This window comes from Prunus mume, linkage group LG6, assembly GCF_029339155.1.
Source record: "Prunus mume cultivar Tortuosa linkage group LG6, ASM2933915v1, whole genome shotgun sequence".
NCBI lineage: Eukaryota > Viridiplantae > Streptophyta > Magnoliopsida > Rosales > Rosaceae > Prunus > Prunus mume.
The window spans coordinates 1,360,896-1,376,739 of NC_142703.1; positions in this window are offsets into that span (position 1 = coordinate 1,360,896).

Consider the following 15,844-nt stretch of genomic DNA (forward strand, 5'->3'; position numbering starts at 1 on the left):
AACATTCAGAGATCAAGTAACGGGACAAAAAATTTCGACGGTTATAAATGAAAAATCATGATTTAACGGTTATTTTAACAAATCATCATCTTTACATATAATAGACGACCCTTTTTTTATAAAAAGCATCATCTTTATATATAATAGACGACCGTTTCTATAAAAAAACCGTCATCTTTACTTCATAATAGATGACGGTTTTATAAAAGCGTCATCTTTACATATAATAGACGATGGTTTGTATAAAAATCGTCATATTTAAATATAATAGACGACGATTTTATAAAAGTGTCATATTTACATATAATAGACGACGGTTTTATAAAAAGTGTCATCTTTACATATAATAGACGACGGTTTGTATAAAAATAGTCATCTTTACATATAATAGACGACGGTTTGTATAAAAATCGTCATCTTTACATATAATAGACGATGATTTTGATAAAAAGCGTCATCTTTACATATAGTAGACAACGGTTTGTATAAAAATCGTTATCTTTATATATAATAGACGACGGTTTGTATAAAAAGCATCATCTTTACATATAATAGACGGTTTTTATAAATATCGTCATCTTTACATATAATAGACCACGGTTTTTTTTTATAAAAGCGTCATCTTTGCATATAATAGATGACAGTTTTATAAAAAGCGTCATCTTTACATATAATAGACGATGGTTTTCATAAAAATCGTCATCTTTACATATAATAGATGACGGTTTGTATAAAAATCGTCATCCTTACATATAATAGACGACTTATTTGTAAAAAAACCGTCATCTTTACTTCATAATAGACGACCCTTTTTAAAAAAACCGTCGTCTTTACTTTAAAATAGACGACCCTTTTAAAAAAAAACCGTCATCTTTACATATAATAGACGACAGTTCTTTCAAAACAATTATGTCTTTACCAAAAAAAGGACATTTGATTTTTAAAGGACGACGCTTGTCATACCCGTTGTCGTTGTTTTTTGGCCAGATTTTAACTTTGAAGAAAACCTTTTTCATAAGACGACGCTTTTTTATTTGTGTGCGTCGTTATAAAAAATTATTCAACAGTACCTCCGTTTTTTTGTTACCGTCGTCTTTTTAAATAAAACGACGATTTTTTCTTCTTCCGTCGTCTTTTTTTGATCGTCTTTTTCATTTTTTGTAGTAGTGTTCTCTCTCTTCATCCTCTCCTCAAACTTTTCTTTCTTCTTTTTCAACTTCAGCTGAAACTCTTACTCCAACATGTCCACCCATAATTTGTACTCGTCCTGTTTGGCTTTGAGGTTCTGCAATCCCTGGTCACACTTATCCCGATTTCGGATAACAGCTCCTCGAAGTAAATATCGTCCCCAACACCGATCTCACCTTTTCCTTTCTCTAATTCTCGGTCTAATATAATCTCAACCTTGCCCAGCTCTTCTCTGTTGATTGTCTTGGCCATCACGTTTTCTTTTCTTTTGGATTGATCGTCAACTTGGCTTTACGAACCCTGAAAGTGCATGCACCAACCCTAGAAAAAGAAAAACTAGCTAGGTTTGATTTGTGTGATTCATAAGGTAAAATATCCATGTCCTTATATAGTGTACAAAAAAGCTTATTCGGTCTAGGAAAACGTTAAAGACGGGGATTGAACTTGGAACATGATTTAAACAATTCAACTTAAACGTAGAAAGTCACAACATTAAATTAGCTAAAGCTTATAACCTAGATAAATTTGATATAGGGCAGAAAAAAAGGGAAAGTAAATCACACATATCAGATCAAATCAAGGCAGAAAACGAGAATAAAAGAAAAAGAATGGGCAAATTAGACCATATCAAGAAGTATCAAGTTATATGTCAAATTTAACCTTAGAAAGAATTCGAGAAGGTGAATAGAGAATCTTACAAGTATTATTATAAATAATAGTGGACCACATCCAGAAAAAATATATGCATGTTGAAGATCGACCATAAGAATTTTAGGTTAATTAATTGAGAATCTTATGCTTTTATCTTCACCAATGCCCTAAAGAAGAAGACCAGAAGCAATACCATGGCTTCCCAAGATGAGCCAGAGTCAAGGCAAAAAGCCTCCTGTAGAGAAGAGGAGCCTGCAAGCAAGGAAGCTTATACCCTCACAGATCTCATTGCAGCCAATTATGCTATGGGGCAAACCCAGAACGAGATTGTGGACACAATCAAGGAACTAAAAAGTTCAGTCGCAAAGCTAAGCAAAGAACATGAGAGAACGCTACTGCCGGAAATGATTCTGAGCAAAAGAGGCCGTCTTTCGTCACCCAAGAATATGTCATTGCTATGTTGGAAAATGAACTAAATTGAAGCCAGAAAGATTGGAAATATGTCCCTCAGCCACCATATCCATCAAATCTACTCCAGCAACCATACCCCGAAGGCTATGTGACACCAAGATTTATCCTTTTCGACGGAAGGAAAGGAAGCCCAAAGGAGCATGTCAGCTGCTTCATTGACGTTTTGGGACCACACGCCAGTGATCATAACCTTCGTCTCCGGAAATTTTCAAAAAGGCTTACTGACGGTGCATATACGTGGTATACAACATTGGCATTAGGCTCTGTCCGCTCTTGGGAGGACTTGGCAGGCAGGTTCTGTAAGAAGTACTTCTAGCATGAAGAAACGGTCGCTACGACTCAACTCAACAACACTCGCCAAAGGCATTGAGAGAACCCTGTGGACTTCATGGGACAATTCTAGGACTTGGCTTTGGATTGTTATGATGAGAAAGATAAGGAAGCACTTGTAGTGATCTGCATAAGTAACATTGTGGCAGAGTACAGAGTTTATCTGAAGAATATTGGCATTAGTCAATTTTCTCGACTGTTGGAAGCAGTGAGGAAAACAAGCATGTCAGTCAAACCAATTGGGTAGAATGCTTGGAGGAGTGAAAAGAATGAAGCATACCAGACGTTAGCTGTGGATGACAAATCATCTAATGACTACAATTCACACAAAAGAAAAGACAGGGAGACGTACCCTGCCACTTCCGTACAAAGATGAAGAGTTCCATGCTATTCTTGATACAATGTTTGCTGATGGTGCAATCAAAGCCCCTATGTAGCGTCATGCCTAGACCAGAAATAAACTATTATTGGCTTAGCTACCAAGCTACTAATAACTTGGAAACTGACATGCTAATATAGTAGAAAGAGTATAAGTAGGATTCCACTTAAGTAGGATTACATTTAGGGCACACTTATTAGCTACAGTTCCCATCTGTCCTGTAAAGAACTAGAACTCGAGTTGCCCGTAGTTATGGGACTGGATGTAGCAAATAAAGTTACTCTTACCCATAGAAGAAAAGGGTGATCTGAGGTTACTGCCATTACCACCAGTTTGTGGGACATCCAACCACTACCTGCCAAACTTTGAGGAAAATCTTGCACGCCAAGATATATAACGAAACTCTTGAGCTATTCTCCAAGAAGCACGCTATTGACGAAGATCGCTTATCGAAGTGTAGAGGAAAGGAGATAGTCGCCGTCATTACATGCTTTGATGACTTGCTTGACGATGATGAGTTGTGCCACCCATGGAAGAATGACCTAAAGCCACCGAAGGCTATTTAGGAGCCTTGCGGAAACATGGAGAAACCCTACTGGCGTAAATATTCAAAACCCTCGAGCTATAACACCTCATGGCCACTTGCTGATGGATGAGAGGATGGTTCCAACAACAAAGTATTCACATTGGACATGCCAGAAGAACGCCACTTGGGGGCTCCATTTGGATAAGATTATCAAGAAACAACTGGAGTAATGTTCCATAATCTCATAGAAGCTGAAACGAGTGTGATGGAGCGTTACCTAGGTATGAAGTAGGGGTCTATCGCTTCATAGATTTTTCAAGGAATCCAAAGTTCAAGTCACTTTTCGACCAAATTGGCTTTGGACCACAAGCAAAGGAACCAGTTGTCGTAGCCCTTATGAACATCTATATATAGTATGGTCCTCATTGCTTTACTGTCCAACTACAAAGGTTGTTTTTGGAAAATGACAATGCTGTTGTCTCCATTGACGAAGACATGGAAGGCCCGTTCGCAGTCGAAGAAGCTTAGAACAGTGGCTACTACCGTTTAGTCTCTATCAAGTAAGGCATGCTAATGGATCCCATCAACAGGAAGTGGCTCAAGCCTTACTACTGCTAAATTAACCTTGCATTCTATCCTTTTGTTATTGTTTTTCTTTCCGTTTCAGATATGGGCTCCTTCTATATTCTTACCTTATGCTTTTGGAAAAAACTTTTGTAAAAAAACACCATCATGCCAAGGTGTTAAATGGACTTTGTAACGCAAATGAAGGTGTATTTTGAAAAAATCAGTCCCAAAGCTTTTCCCTTTCTTTATTTCGAAGTTCCTTTGCGCTGAAAAAAGAAAAAGTATATGTGCGTATATGTATAAGAAAAAACCGTAAGCAAATTTTCCAAAAAAAAAAAAGAAGAAGAAGAAAAACGTCGTTCAACAGTAAGTATACAAGCGAAGTCACTCAAATGGGATCCCAAACTGATAACAAGCATCATGCCTAAGAAAAATTACATGGGGTGCCCAAGGCCAAGCTATTAGGAAGAAATGTGCAACAAAATGTGTACACTTTGAGGTGTTAGAACAAGAAAATCATTGGGCTCTCAAAGCTTTACGGCAACTAAAGTCTTGGATTTCACGAGAACCTCTTCAAAAACATGCATCGACTTGGCTTCTCTCGGCCAATTCCACCGCAATCAATCATAATTTATGGTGTCGAAAACAAGAAATATACTGGAGAAATTTCACCTCTGTTCTGCAACTTCAATAATCTACAACTTCTCGAGTTGTCCAACAACAACTTCAGTGGCATGCTTCCACAATGTTTGGGTAACTCTAGTGTTTTGGAAATATTGGCCCTGCATAACAATTTTTTTAGTGGATATATTCCTCCAATATGTCCAAGAAAAACTAGTCTGAGAATTGTTGATTTTAGTTATAATCAGTTGCAGGGGAAGCTACCAAGAGGGGTGATGAATTGTTCTCAGTTAAAGGTTCTTAATTTTGCAAACAATCTGATGAGTGACATCTTCCCATCTTGGTTACGGCACTTCCAGAACTAAGGATTCTCATTTTGCGGTCTAATGGATTTCATGGCGTAATTGGGAAGCCTGCAATTAAACATGAGTTCCTAAATTTGTGCATCATTGACTTATCTAGCAATGGTTTCTCAAGTATGTTGCCCTCTAACTACTTAGAGATCTGGAATTCCATGAAATATGTTGATGAAAACCAGCGAACTTATTTTGAAGTATTTACGGATGTGGTCGGTGGAGAATACTTTTATTTTCATTACGCAATGAAAATAAGTGGCAAAGGTGTTGAGTTGAAATATGACAAGACCCCTTATCTTCTCACACTCATAGATCTGTCAAGTAACAGATTTGAAGGAGAGATTCTAGAGGGTCCTGTTGGGAACCTAAGAGCATTTCCACCAGTGAGTCCCTTGCCATGGCGAGGGGAGCCCTAGGGCAGCTGCTATTCACATGAATAGTGGCTACCCCCCTCCCCCAAAAAAACAAAGTGTGTTTCCAGCAGTTTAGGCTTACCATGGCAAATACTATTCAATTTTTTTTTCACAACTTTGTTTACTTAAACAATTAATTTGGATAATATTTTCGAATAAGATTTTTGGGTTCCTACGTGTCAATACTATTCATATCGGATAAGATTTTCGGTTTCAAATTTCAAATACATTTCGAAATTCAAATTTCAGATAAATTTCAAATTTCAAATTTCAGATAAGATTTTCACCCTCTAAGATTGCGCCACGTGTCGCATCTATCTGTCTACATCTTTCTATTAAACCAAAGGCTCAGCTCATACCTCACACACCAGATCTTTTCTACATTTCCATTTCTCATATTTTAGATTTCATTCTCCATTCTCAATGGCAGACATGCAAGAGGTTTTGGAGAGGCAAGAGCGAGAAATTAGAGAAAGTATGCATCGACGAGCTGCAAGCAAAAGGGCGCATAGTGAACTAGATGAGCAACTTAGCATGGCCGTTGCTTTGTTGGAGGAAGAAAACCAGAGCCGCCATGGTTCACGAGAAGGCCGTGGCCCGAATGTGGACAACATAGACATTCTCGGGGTAAGAATCTTTTGGAAGATTATTTTATCCCACATTCTCTGTACTCTGATGTTCATTTTCGAGCAAGATATAGAATGCAACCCCATTTGTTCAATAAAGTCATGCATGATATTTGCAATTATGATGAATACTTTGTTCAAAAGAAAAATTGTGCTAGAAATTTGGGGCTTCCTCCCGAGCAAAAGTTCATAGCTGTGATACGAATGTTGGCGTATGGGTCATCTACTAATCCGATGGATGAGATTGCCCAGATGTGGAAGTCCACTATTTTGGAGAGCTTAGTGCGATTTTGTGGTGCTATGGAAACTCTGTACATCAGGGACTACCATGCAGACCTATGCCCGAGGACTCGCAACGGCTTCTACAAAAGCCGAGTCTCGTGGATTTCTGTAATGATTGGTAGCATTGACTGCATGCACTGGCAATGGAAAAATTATCCAACTGCTTGGCAAAGGGATTATGGCAATCGGAAAGGGCAGAAAAACATCATTCTCGACGCAGTTGCTGGTTTTGATACATGGGTTTGGCACGCCTTCTTTGGAGTTGCCGGCTCTCAAAATGATTTGAACGTCCTGGGTCAATCCCCGGTGTTCATTGATGTTCTGAGAGGTGAAGGCTCAAATATCACATATCAAATCAATAATACCGTCTACCAGAACGGGTATTATCTAGCTGGCGGTATCTACCCGAGGTGGACAGCATTTGTGAAATCAATTCGACATCCCCGATCCCATAAGGAAATTTTTTTTGTTGCCTATCAAGAAGGGTACAGAAAAGATGTGGAGAGGTGCTTTGGTATCCTTCAAGCCCGGTGGGCTATTATCAGGGGCGCGGAGCGGCGCGTCTATTTGATGAGGAGGTTTTTAGGAGTATAATGATGACTTGTATCATCCTCCACAACATGATTGTGGAAGATGAGTATGATTACGATGCTGATGAAGTGTATGAACCAGATCCCATGAACACGACCTTAACACGAATTTATGAAAAACCCATGGGGCCAAATGGAGAACCAGTGCGGCATGATCCGTTGGTTAGAGACGGTAGTTTCATGCCTCGTATGATTAAGCGCTACACGGAGGTGCAATCGTCGTATATTTATGAACACCGTCAAGTTGACTTGATGGAGTATTTGTGGGCGGTGAAAGGCAATGAAGGTGAATGAAGTGAAGTGAAGATGTTTTTTTAATGTATTATGTTTATGTTGTATTTTTAGTTATGCTTTGTTTTTTTATGCTTTAGTTGTGGTTTGTTTATTTTTTATGCTTTGGTTGTGGTTTGCTTTTTATGTATGGAATGTTTTGAATAAAAAGGAATTTTGTTGAATATTTTCTTATTCACTAAAAGAAAATCAATACAACTCATAAAATAAAATACATGAATTACCACTAATTTTTTAAACAAAACAAAAAATACAATGAAATGAAAGGCAAGCGAACTAACTTAATGGTACAATGAAATGAAAGACAAGCAAGCAAACTAACTTAATGGTACAATGAAATGAAAGGCAAGCAAACTAACTTAATGGTTTTGATCATTTAACCAATCCGTGTTGCTAGGTCCATCGTCATGAAAAAGTCTTCGTCTCATAACATCCCTTCGTTCTAGCTTCTAAAATTGTTTTTTTTTCAGGGGACATATGGGTTGTATCCATGGCCATGGTTTCCTAATCCTTTTTTTCAATCTTTTCTTGGCATACATACTCCCTTTCTTGGCGTACATACTCCATTTCTTTTGTATATTCTAGTTGAATTGCCCTATCGTGCTCTTGTTGTTTCATGTCCATTTCAATTCTCATGGCTTGGATCTTTGAAATTTTCTAGAAATATTTAGATGCATTCTTGGTAGAATTACTCCCTTTCTTCGCCTTCTCCGCCTTCCTCCCAATAGGCCTTGGCTCCTTTTGATGGATGAGTCTTGACTCATCGGGGAATTCATAGGTGAATCCGATGCCGGTGTCTCATGGAGTGGCATCTCGTTCAACACTATCGTCGGACCCGTTGGAATAATTGTAAGAGATTCCAATGGAAATACAAGAAACTTTAAAAAATATTGGCAATGCAACAAGTATTAAAAAAAAATGGAAATGCAAGAAACTTTAAAAAATATTGGCAATGCAACAAGTATAAAAAAAAAAATGGAAATACAAGAAACTTTAAAAAATAGGGAGTTTCACTAAAACACCCAAAATGGGGGTTGAAATTATAAAAAAAACCCAAGCACTATTTAAACATATAAACACACCCAAAACCCATCATTACACACACTCAAAACCCATTTATAAACACAACCAAAAAGTTGACTTTGGAGTTGATTTTGGGTGTGTTTCTATGTTTAAATAGTGCTTGGGTTTTTTTTATAAATACATGTCTAGGATTGGGTTTATTTATAAATTTGTATAAAAAATATTGGCAATGCAACAAGTATTAAAAAAAAAATGGAAACGTAAGAAACTTTAACAATTTATTAGAAATGAAAACAAAATATAAATATTGCAAGAAACATTCATATTAATATTGGAAATACAAGAAATATTAACAAAATATATAAATTGCAAGAAGCATTTAAATAAAATTTAATATGACATAGAAATTAATAAATCAAAAATTACAAATAATTTACCTCACTGCTAAGGTTTTCCCCGCTTCTATGGTTGTCCATCGCTTTTGCCAAGGCATCTCTCCATTTCGCCAACTCTTTATTAAGAATTTTTCACCTACTAGATAATGTAATTTCCGTACAGGTCGAACCAATTACCCTTTCATAAAAATCCTGATGAATTTTTTTCCACATATGACAGAATTTCATCTCATTGCCCGTTACGGGACAATGACTAATTTGGAGCCAAGACTTACACAAGCTAACATCTTCCATCATGCTCCATGCCCCTCCGGTTTCACTAGAAGAACCCATAATATGATAGAGAAAAATACAACTTGAAAGTGAAAAAAATATTGGGTAGAAAGTGAATAATAGTAGAAGGAGAAGAAAATGTATGAGGAGTTGGTGTTAAAAGTGAAGAGTATTGGTTGGTATTTATAGAAAAAAAAAATTCAGTATTTTTTAAAAAAATTTATCTTTTTTTTATTGGGAAAAAATTGGCTGTCGTTGGATTGCTAGAAAAAAGGGGATCCGAGGGCCCAGAGCCAGCCACGTGGAGGAGAGCCATTGGGGGCACCTGTAGTGGGCGCGTAAATTTAAACTCCAGCCTGACGTCAGCCAAACCGAGTTTTGGAGCCTCTGGCTAGCCCAGTTCGTTGGGTCCCACTCCTTGCCTTGGCAAAATTTTGTTGCTGAAAACACCATTTTGGGCTTGCCACCACCCCTAGCCCTCCCCTTGGGCCCCTTGCTGGAAATGCTCTAAGAGGCCTTGTTTTGCTGAACCTTTCCAACAACTCTCTCATTGGTCACATCCCCTCATCTTTAGGGGACTTGGCTGCTCTCGAATCGTTAGATCTCTCCCAGAACCAGCCCTCAGGAAGGATCCCGAGTAATTTAGCACAACTCACTTTCCTTGCATATTTCAATGTATCCGATAATTATCTCTCGGGGCCTATACCACTTGGCGAACAATTCGATACTTTCTTGGAGGACTCGTACGAAGGAAACTCAGGTCTGTGTGGAAAGTATCTGCCAAAGAAATCTGAAGATTCTGAGAGCTCAACACCACCATCAATCGTGGGAGAAGATGAAGACTCTGTATTTCAAATTGCACTAGATTGGTACGTGGTTGTGCCAGGAGTTGTTAGTGGTCTTGCTGGGACATATGGACAACAAAGAAGCACGAATGGTTTGTGGAGACATTTAGCAGGAGGAGGAAGACAAGAGGCACAAGGGCTACGAGGGGACGCAGAACTTAGCCCAAGGCCATGTATCTGTACGTTTATGTATGCATGTTCGGTGTGTCCATAAGGGAAGTATTTGAGCCTTCAAAGAATATTATGTTGTTGTTGTGTAACAATTGGTTCCGTGGTACCAATTGTGTAGTATATTTTGCATATGTGGTTGTGTAAGTTATTTGTAATAATATGTTTGTAATGTATTTTTCAACGAGTACTCAAATATGTAGCCAAATTTGTAATGTGTATTTAGACCTACTGAAATTTTAGTTCTTAGAAAAGACTTTAACGACTTTTGAATGACTTCAGCATCACAAAGATGTGCTTTGACTTAAAATCTACATGCAGACAGACTCTGAGCAAATGACTTGACTTTAAGCAACTAATTGACTTCACTTTCTCCGTTCATTAATTTTTCTAATTTTCTCACTTCCAAATAATTGACTCATCCACATGTGTCTTAATTATGTAATATATCAGAAAGGATATAGTTGCCATGAGAATGGAATCGCAGTGGTCAAAGTTTATTTCTGTACGTATTTGATTTTGCTATTATACTCATGGCTACTTACTGTATTTTATCAGTTCAGCCTGAGACACTTGGCCAGGTTTATGAGTGCTCTGCCTTGTTACAATTCAAGAAAAGTTTTGCAATCAAAAGTCCGTTTCGCTATTAAGGTAATTCGGAAAAAAGGCCCTCTCTAAGAAAGGTTTTGGGTTTGAATCCTAGTATACGTATAGTTTGTGTGAATTTAATATGTTATCGCCCCTCTTAATATGAAAAGTTCTTAAAAACACATGATCCAAAGCCAAACTCACAAAACCCAAAAGAACTAAATTTCTAAAACAACTGATTTGCCTGAATAATTAACCACTCATTTAGCCTCAGAGAAAATGTAGAACATGAGGCAGATTTAGTGGTAGATCCATGATTTCAAAGATGATTAGACGAAACTTACATACTAAACTCAACTGCACAAGTAAATTTTATTAATGAACATAAAAAATACACCTAGTTAAGGGATGTAATTAACCTTACCTTCAAATGCAGAAAAGTTGATGCCAAAAGGTAGAGAGTAGGAGAGATCAACTAGGCAGTTATAGCGTTTCTTTTATTATTATTATTATTATTTGTTGGGTTGGGATAAAGGAATGTACTTTTTTTGGTTGGAAAATTTTGGGCCAGGATGTAACCTTGTCCGCCCTCCATGTAGAACCACCACCGGACATATTTCAAACAAAAATGGCAAACTGACATGACTCAGACCAAGTCACCACAAGATTTTTTCCACTAACCTAAAAAAATTAAATGGAAATAAAAGAGAGTGGAGGAGGGAAATGCCCTCCTCTCCTCAGCAAGCAACACATTTGGGTTCACAAATTATGCTCAAAGCAATCATGTTCGATTATGTTGCTACTTTTAATAATTATAGTTTGACAGCAATGTTTGTGGTTACATGCAAAAGAGGTGAAGATTGGTGCTGTGGTGACACCATAATGCTATTTTTTTTCTTCTTAAATTCTCCAAAAACTTCAAGGAAACTTCCTCGTTGCTCAGACCTCCAAAACATGCTACCATTCAAAAGGATTTCCAAATCCCATGTCTGCCTGGGTTGCAATCCTCTGTGTAACAAATTACAAGCTGGGGATGACATTGACATGAGAGTAATTGGTTTTTTTCTTCTTCTTTTTTCGATAGTAAGTCATTACGAGGTTGACTAAATTGCATTTTAATGGTATTAAAACTAAAGGTATGTGTTTAGGGATTGTGGTAAGTCGTTACCATGAAACAGAGGATGTTATTAGTAATAAGCTTTATTGGCCTTCTTCAACTAGAAAGTGTTTTGTGTCTAGTGTTTAGACTTATTGGCCTCCTTCCTATTTCTGGCTTATTGGCCTTTATCACTAGCTTGATTACAAACAGAAAGCTTAATGCCTATTTATAGAGGGAACAAACAAAGTAGTAAAGTCGGTTATTCTAGTAAACCGACATTAACTTGTAATTCCAGCCACATATTGTAGCTTCAATTAAGTTAGTGACTAGTGTTTAGGGAATACATCCACTGACTTTGTGTTCTAAATTATTCTATAAAATTCTGCTAGCTTGTAGAAGTCTCCACCAAATGTGCATTATTTTTCAACTTATAAACTGGTTCAAGACTTTTCAACATTAATGACTTCAGAGTGATAAACACGAAATAAACTACTTGTAGAATAAGTTATGGTCGAAGACGATAAACTTGACTTCAAGTCATTACATTAATGGAAGAGGGTTCATGCATATGGACGCTACCGATTGCGTCTCCACCATGCCCATTTGATGGGCTAGAGAGTGACTATTTTGTTCATTTGGGGAACCAAGACTTCTTTCATGTTAAGATTGGCACTAATTATGAATTTTACAAGGTTCAACAAATTTGTATCACCACGTTTCAAATATTTATTCGGGAAGATGGAAGACATATGATCAAGACCTGACATTCAACTGTTCTTCCTGTGGATAACGAGGATTGTGGTCGGTTCATGCTCACGCTCGGCTTCACTCCATAAGTTCTCTTCACACATTTCTTGTGTTTTCATCAATAACATTAATTTGTACGTTGAATTCTATTATATTTTGTATGTATCAAAACCCTTATAAATGTAGTTTCTAGTGATTATGACTCTCAGAGAGTGCGGGGATTATGAATCCATAAAAGGGGAGAGTGCAACTAGCATGAAGCAGCCCAAACAAGAAGATGAAACCACTATGGAAGAGAATTATTTGATGTGTGGGAGGTGAAAGAAATGTGTTTACATGAAATGTAAGTCTTGGATTAGATATTATTTAGGCGTTTTACTGCCATCTAGGCCCTTGATGTTATAGTGGAAAAAGATGTTATTGATTGTGATATTTAGGTGATAGTTGATATGATACATTTGATTTGATCTATCTAATTCTTTTTTCTTTTAAAACTAAGCATTAACAAAGTGAGTGCTAAATAAGACATACGGTATGTGATGCGGAGGAATTTGATGTGTGTGTGTTGACTGTTGCATTGCATAGAAGAATGAAGGTATGCAAAGCTTACAAGCATAATCGCAAACATATATCATAATTAAGCCTTACAATATCTCACATTACGATACCGTCATACGTAGATCCGCAATATTGTACACCACCTGCTAACACGACACAATTCGCAAGAAATTATCAGTATTTGGGTTGAGCTTAATGGGTCGGGTTGAAAACGGGTGAACTTAGCCACCCGTTAAGCTAACGGTCGGTCGGGTCGAAAACGGTTAACCCGTTAACCACCCATTAAGGAGGTTAATTTTGTAATTATGCAAAATATATATTTTTTCTTTTACTCTTCCTCTTTTCCTCTTTAGTTTTCTTCTATCTTTTTTGTCTTTTTCTTCTTTCCCCTTTTCCTTTTCTTCTTCCTCTCGCTCTTCTCTTCTTCTCTTCTGCTCTTTTTTGGTCAAGGACTGCTACACTCCAAACACGGGGGAAAGGAAAATGAGAAAAATAAAGAGGAAATAAACAAATTATCAGATCTGGTACCTTGGGTTTTGAAATCTTAACACCATAAAGTTCACTAAAGCTTTTGACCAAGAAATCTCGTCACTCCCTGAATGATTTCACCATAATAGAAACTGCCTCTCCATCAACATAGCCAAGACCTAGGGCAGCAACTGCTGCTTTTTGTGATATGCTACTGGCACCTGAGGTGAATTATGGCATATTACAGTGGGGTTAGCTCTTCTGCACTTATTAATTGGCGAGGGCAGTTCTTTAATTGCAATCCCATCTAAATGAAGCACTTGTAGCTCCTCCATAATAACTGAAATCTCTGGAAACTTCTCAAGACTTGAGCTGCCAGAAAGAGTTTGGGGGAAAAAAGACAAAGAATGCGGTGTTAGCTGGCTAGGTAGAGAAGCCGTGCTGTTCCCCTTTTTTTTTTTTTTTTCCTTTTTTTTCTTTCTTTCTTCTTAACGGGTCGTATCGAATATTCGTGAATTGTAACGGGTCGTGTTTGGGTCTAGGATTTGTCACCCGTTAACTTAACGGGTCGTGTTATGTTAACCCGTTAACTTAACGGGTTGACACGAACACGACCCGAAACCCGTTAATACAACCCGTTTGCCAGGACTCATACGCATGCCTCCTTGTGTAAAAGGACCTGTTAACACCAAAACAATTATAAAAAAATAAAATAAAGGTTAGCTTTGAAAGACTTGTGCACCATGTCTTATAAACTTTGGTTCAAAACTGTTCAACCTTAATGGCTTCAGTTGATAAACATGAAATAAATATATTTAAACTTGGGTAGATCTTAGAAATAGATATGAAGACGATAACCTTGATCAAATTTTCTTTAATACAATGATTACTTTTCTTAACCAAATTTTAAAGCCCCCTTTTTTCTTCTTTTCTTTTCTCCACTATCATTGCTACTCTTTCAAATAATCTCTTTATTGTCACACCTCGACTCTATATTTTGTAGTGATAACTGACCGTTCAAATTTTCTTAGTGAGTATATTTTATTTGATTGTTTGCTAGGACCGATAACGAGTAGATAGTTAAGGAAACATATAAAATAATGGAGTTTAGGAATTTTGTATCAAGTAAAAAATTAGTTTAATTGTGACCCTAACGAAAACTATATTTCAATTAACATTTGAAGTGCCCCTTTTATGAAAATTTTCTAACTCCACCACTGTTTTAAGTGATTAATAAACAGCTTGGTGTTGGCATACTCAAAAATTACTTTGAAATTTAATCAAACATAAAAAGACTAGTAATAGTGGAATCTATGAAGCTTGACTTGAAGTCAATGTCAACGCATTCTTTGTAAAGTTGTAACCAAGTAAGCAAAGACAGCTCATTTTCCATTTCCGAAAGTATCTTTTTTTTTTTTTTTTTTTCATTCCTCTCCTTTAATTCGTGCTTTTGAACGTTATTTATATATAATAATAATAATAAAGCAACTTTTTTGAAAATTTTTGGTCGGAAAGAAGAAAATACTCAACAACTTATACCGTCCATTGTCCACAATCTCCCCGCCTTTTAGGAGTGAAACTTCCCTACCAGGTGTGACGTGTCACTGGTAGTTTCAAATGATTTTTTTTTTTCCAGAGAAAAGACCTCCGTTTAAAAAAAAATAAAAGGCGATCACTTGTTTTATATACAGACAAAAGACGTCCTCAATAGGAAGTCTTTTTTCAAAGGAAGTTCATTGATTTTTTCATGACGACGATAACCTTGACCAAGTCATTACATTAATTAATAGTAGATTGGCCTTGATGGCTTGACTTCAGGTCAGTGAGGTACATGCATATTAAGCAGAGACAAAGATGAACGTCTTGCAAACGAATTGACTTCCAAGTCTTTAAGCAGTGGTAGAAGGAAGACTTTTCAGCCTTAATGACTTCAGAGTGATATACATGAAATAAACTACTTGTAGAATTAGTTATGATTGAAGACGAAAAACTTGACTTCAAGTCATTACATTAATGGAAGAGGGTCCATGCATATGGACTGCTGTGGTGATGATGATCAATGACTTATAAACTAGTTCAAGACTTTTCAGCCTTAATGACTTCAGAGTGATAAACACGAAATAAACTACTTGTAGAATAAGTTATGATCGAAGACGATAAACTTGACTTTAGGTCATTACATTAATGGAAGAGGGTTCATACATATGGAATCTGCTCCACGGACAAGAATGTTTATGGTGATGATGATCAATGACGTATAATTTGATTCAAGGCTTGTAGCCTTCATGGGACAACTAATTGCTAGATTGGCCTTAATAGCTTGACTTCAAGTTAGAGAGCCACATGCAGACAGACTCTGACTAAAACAATTCCACCCAGAGAAAGATTG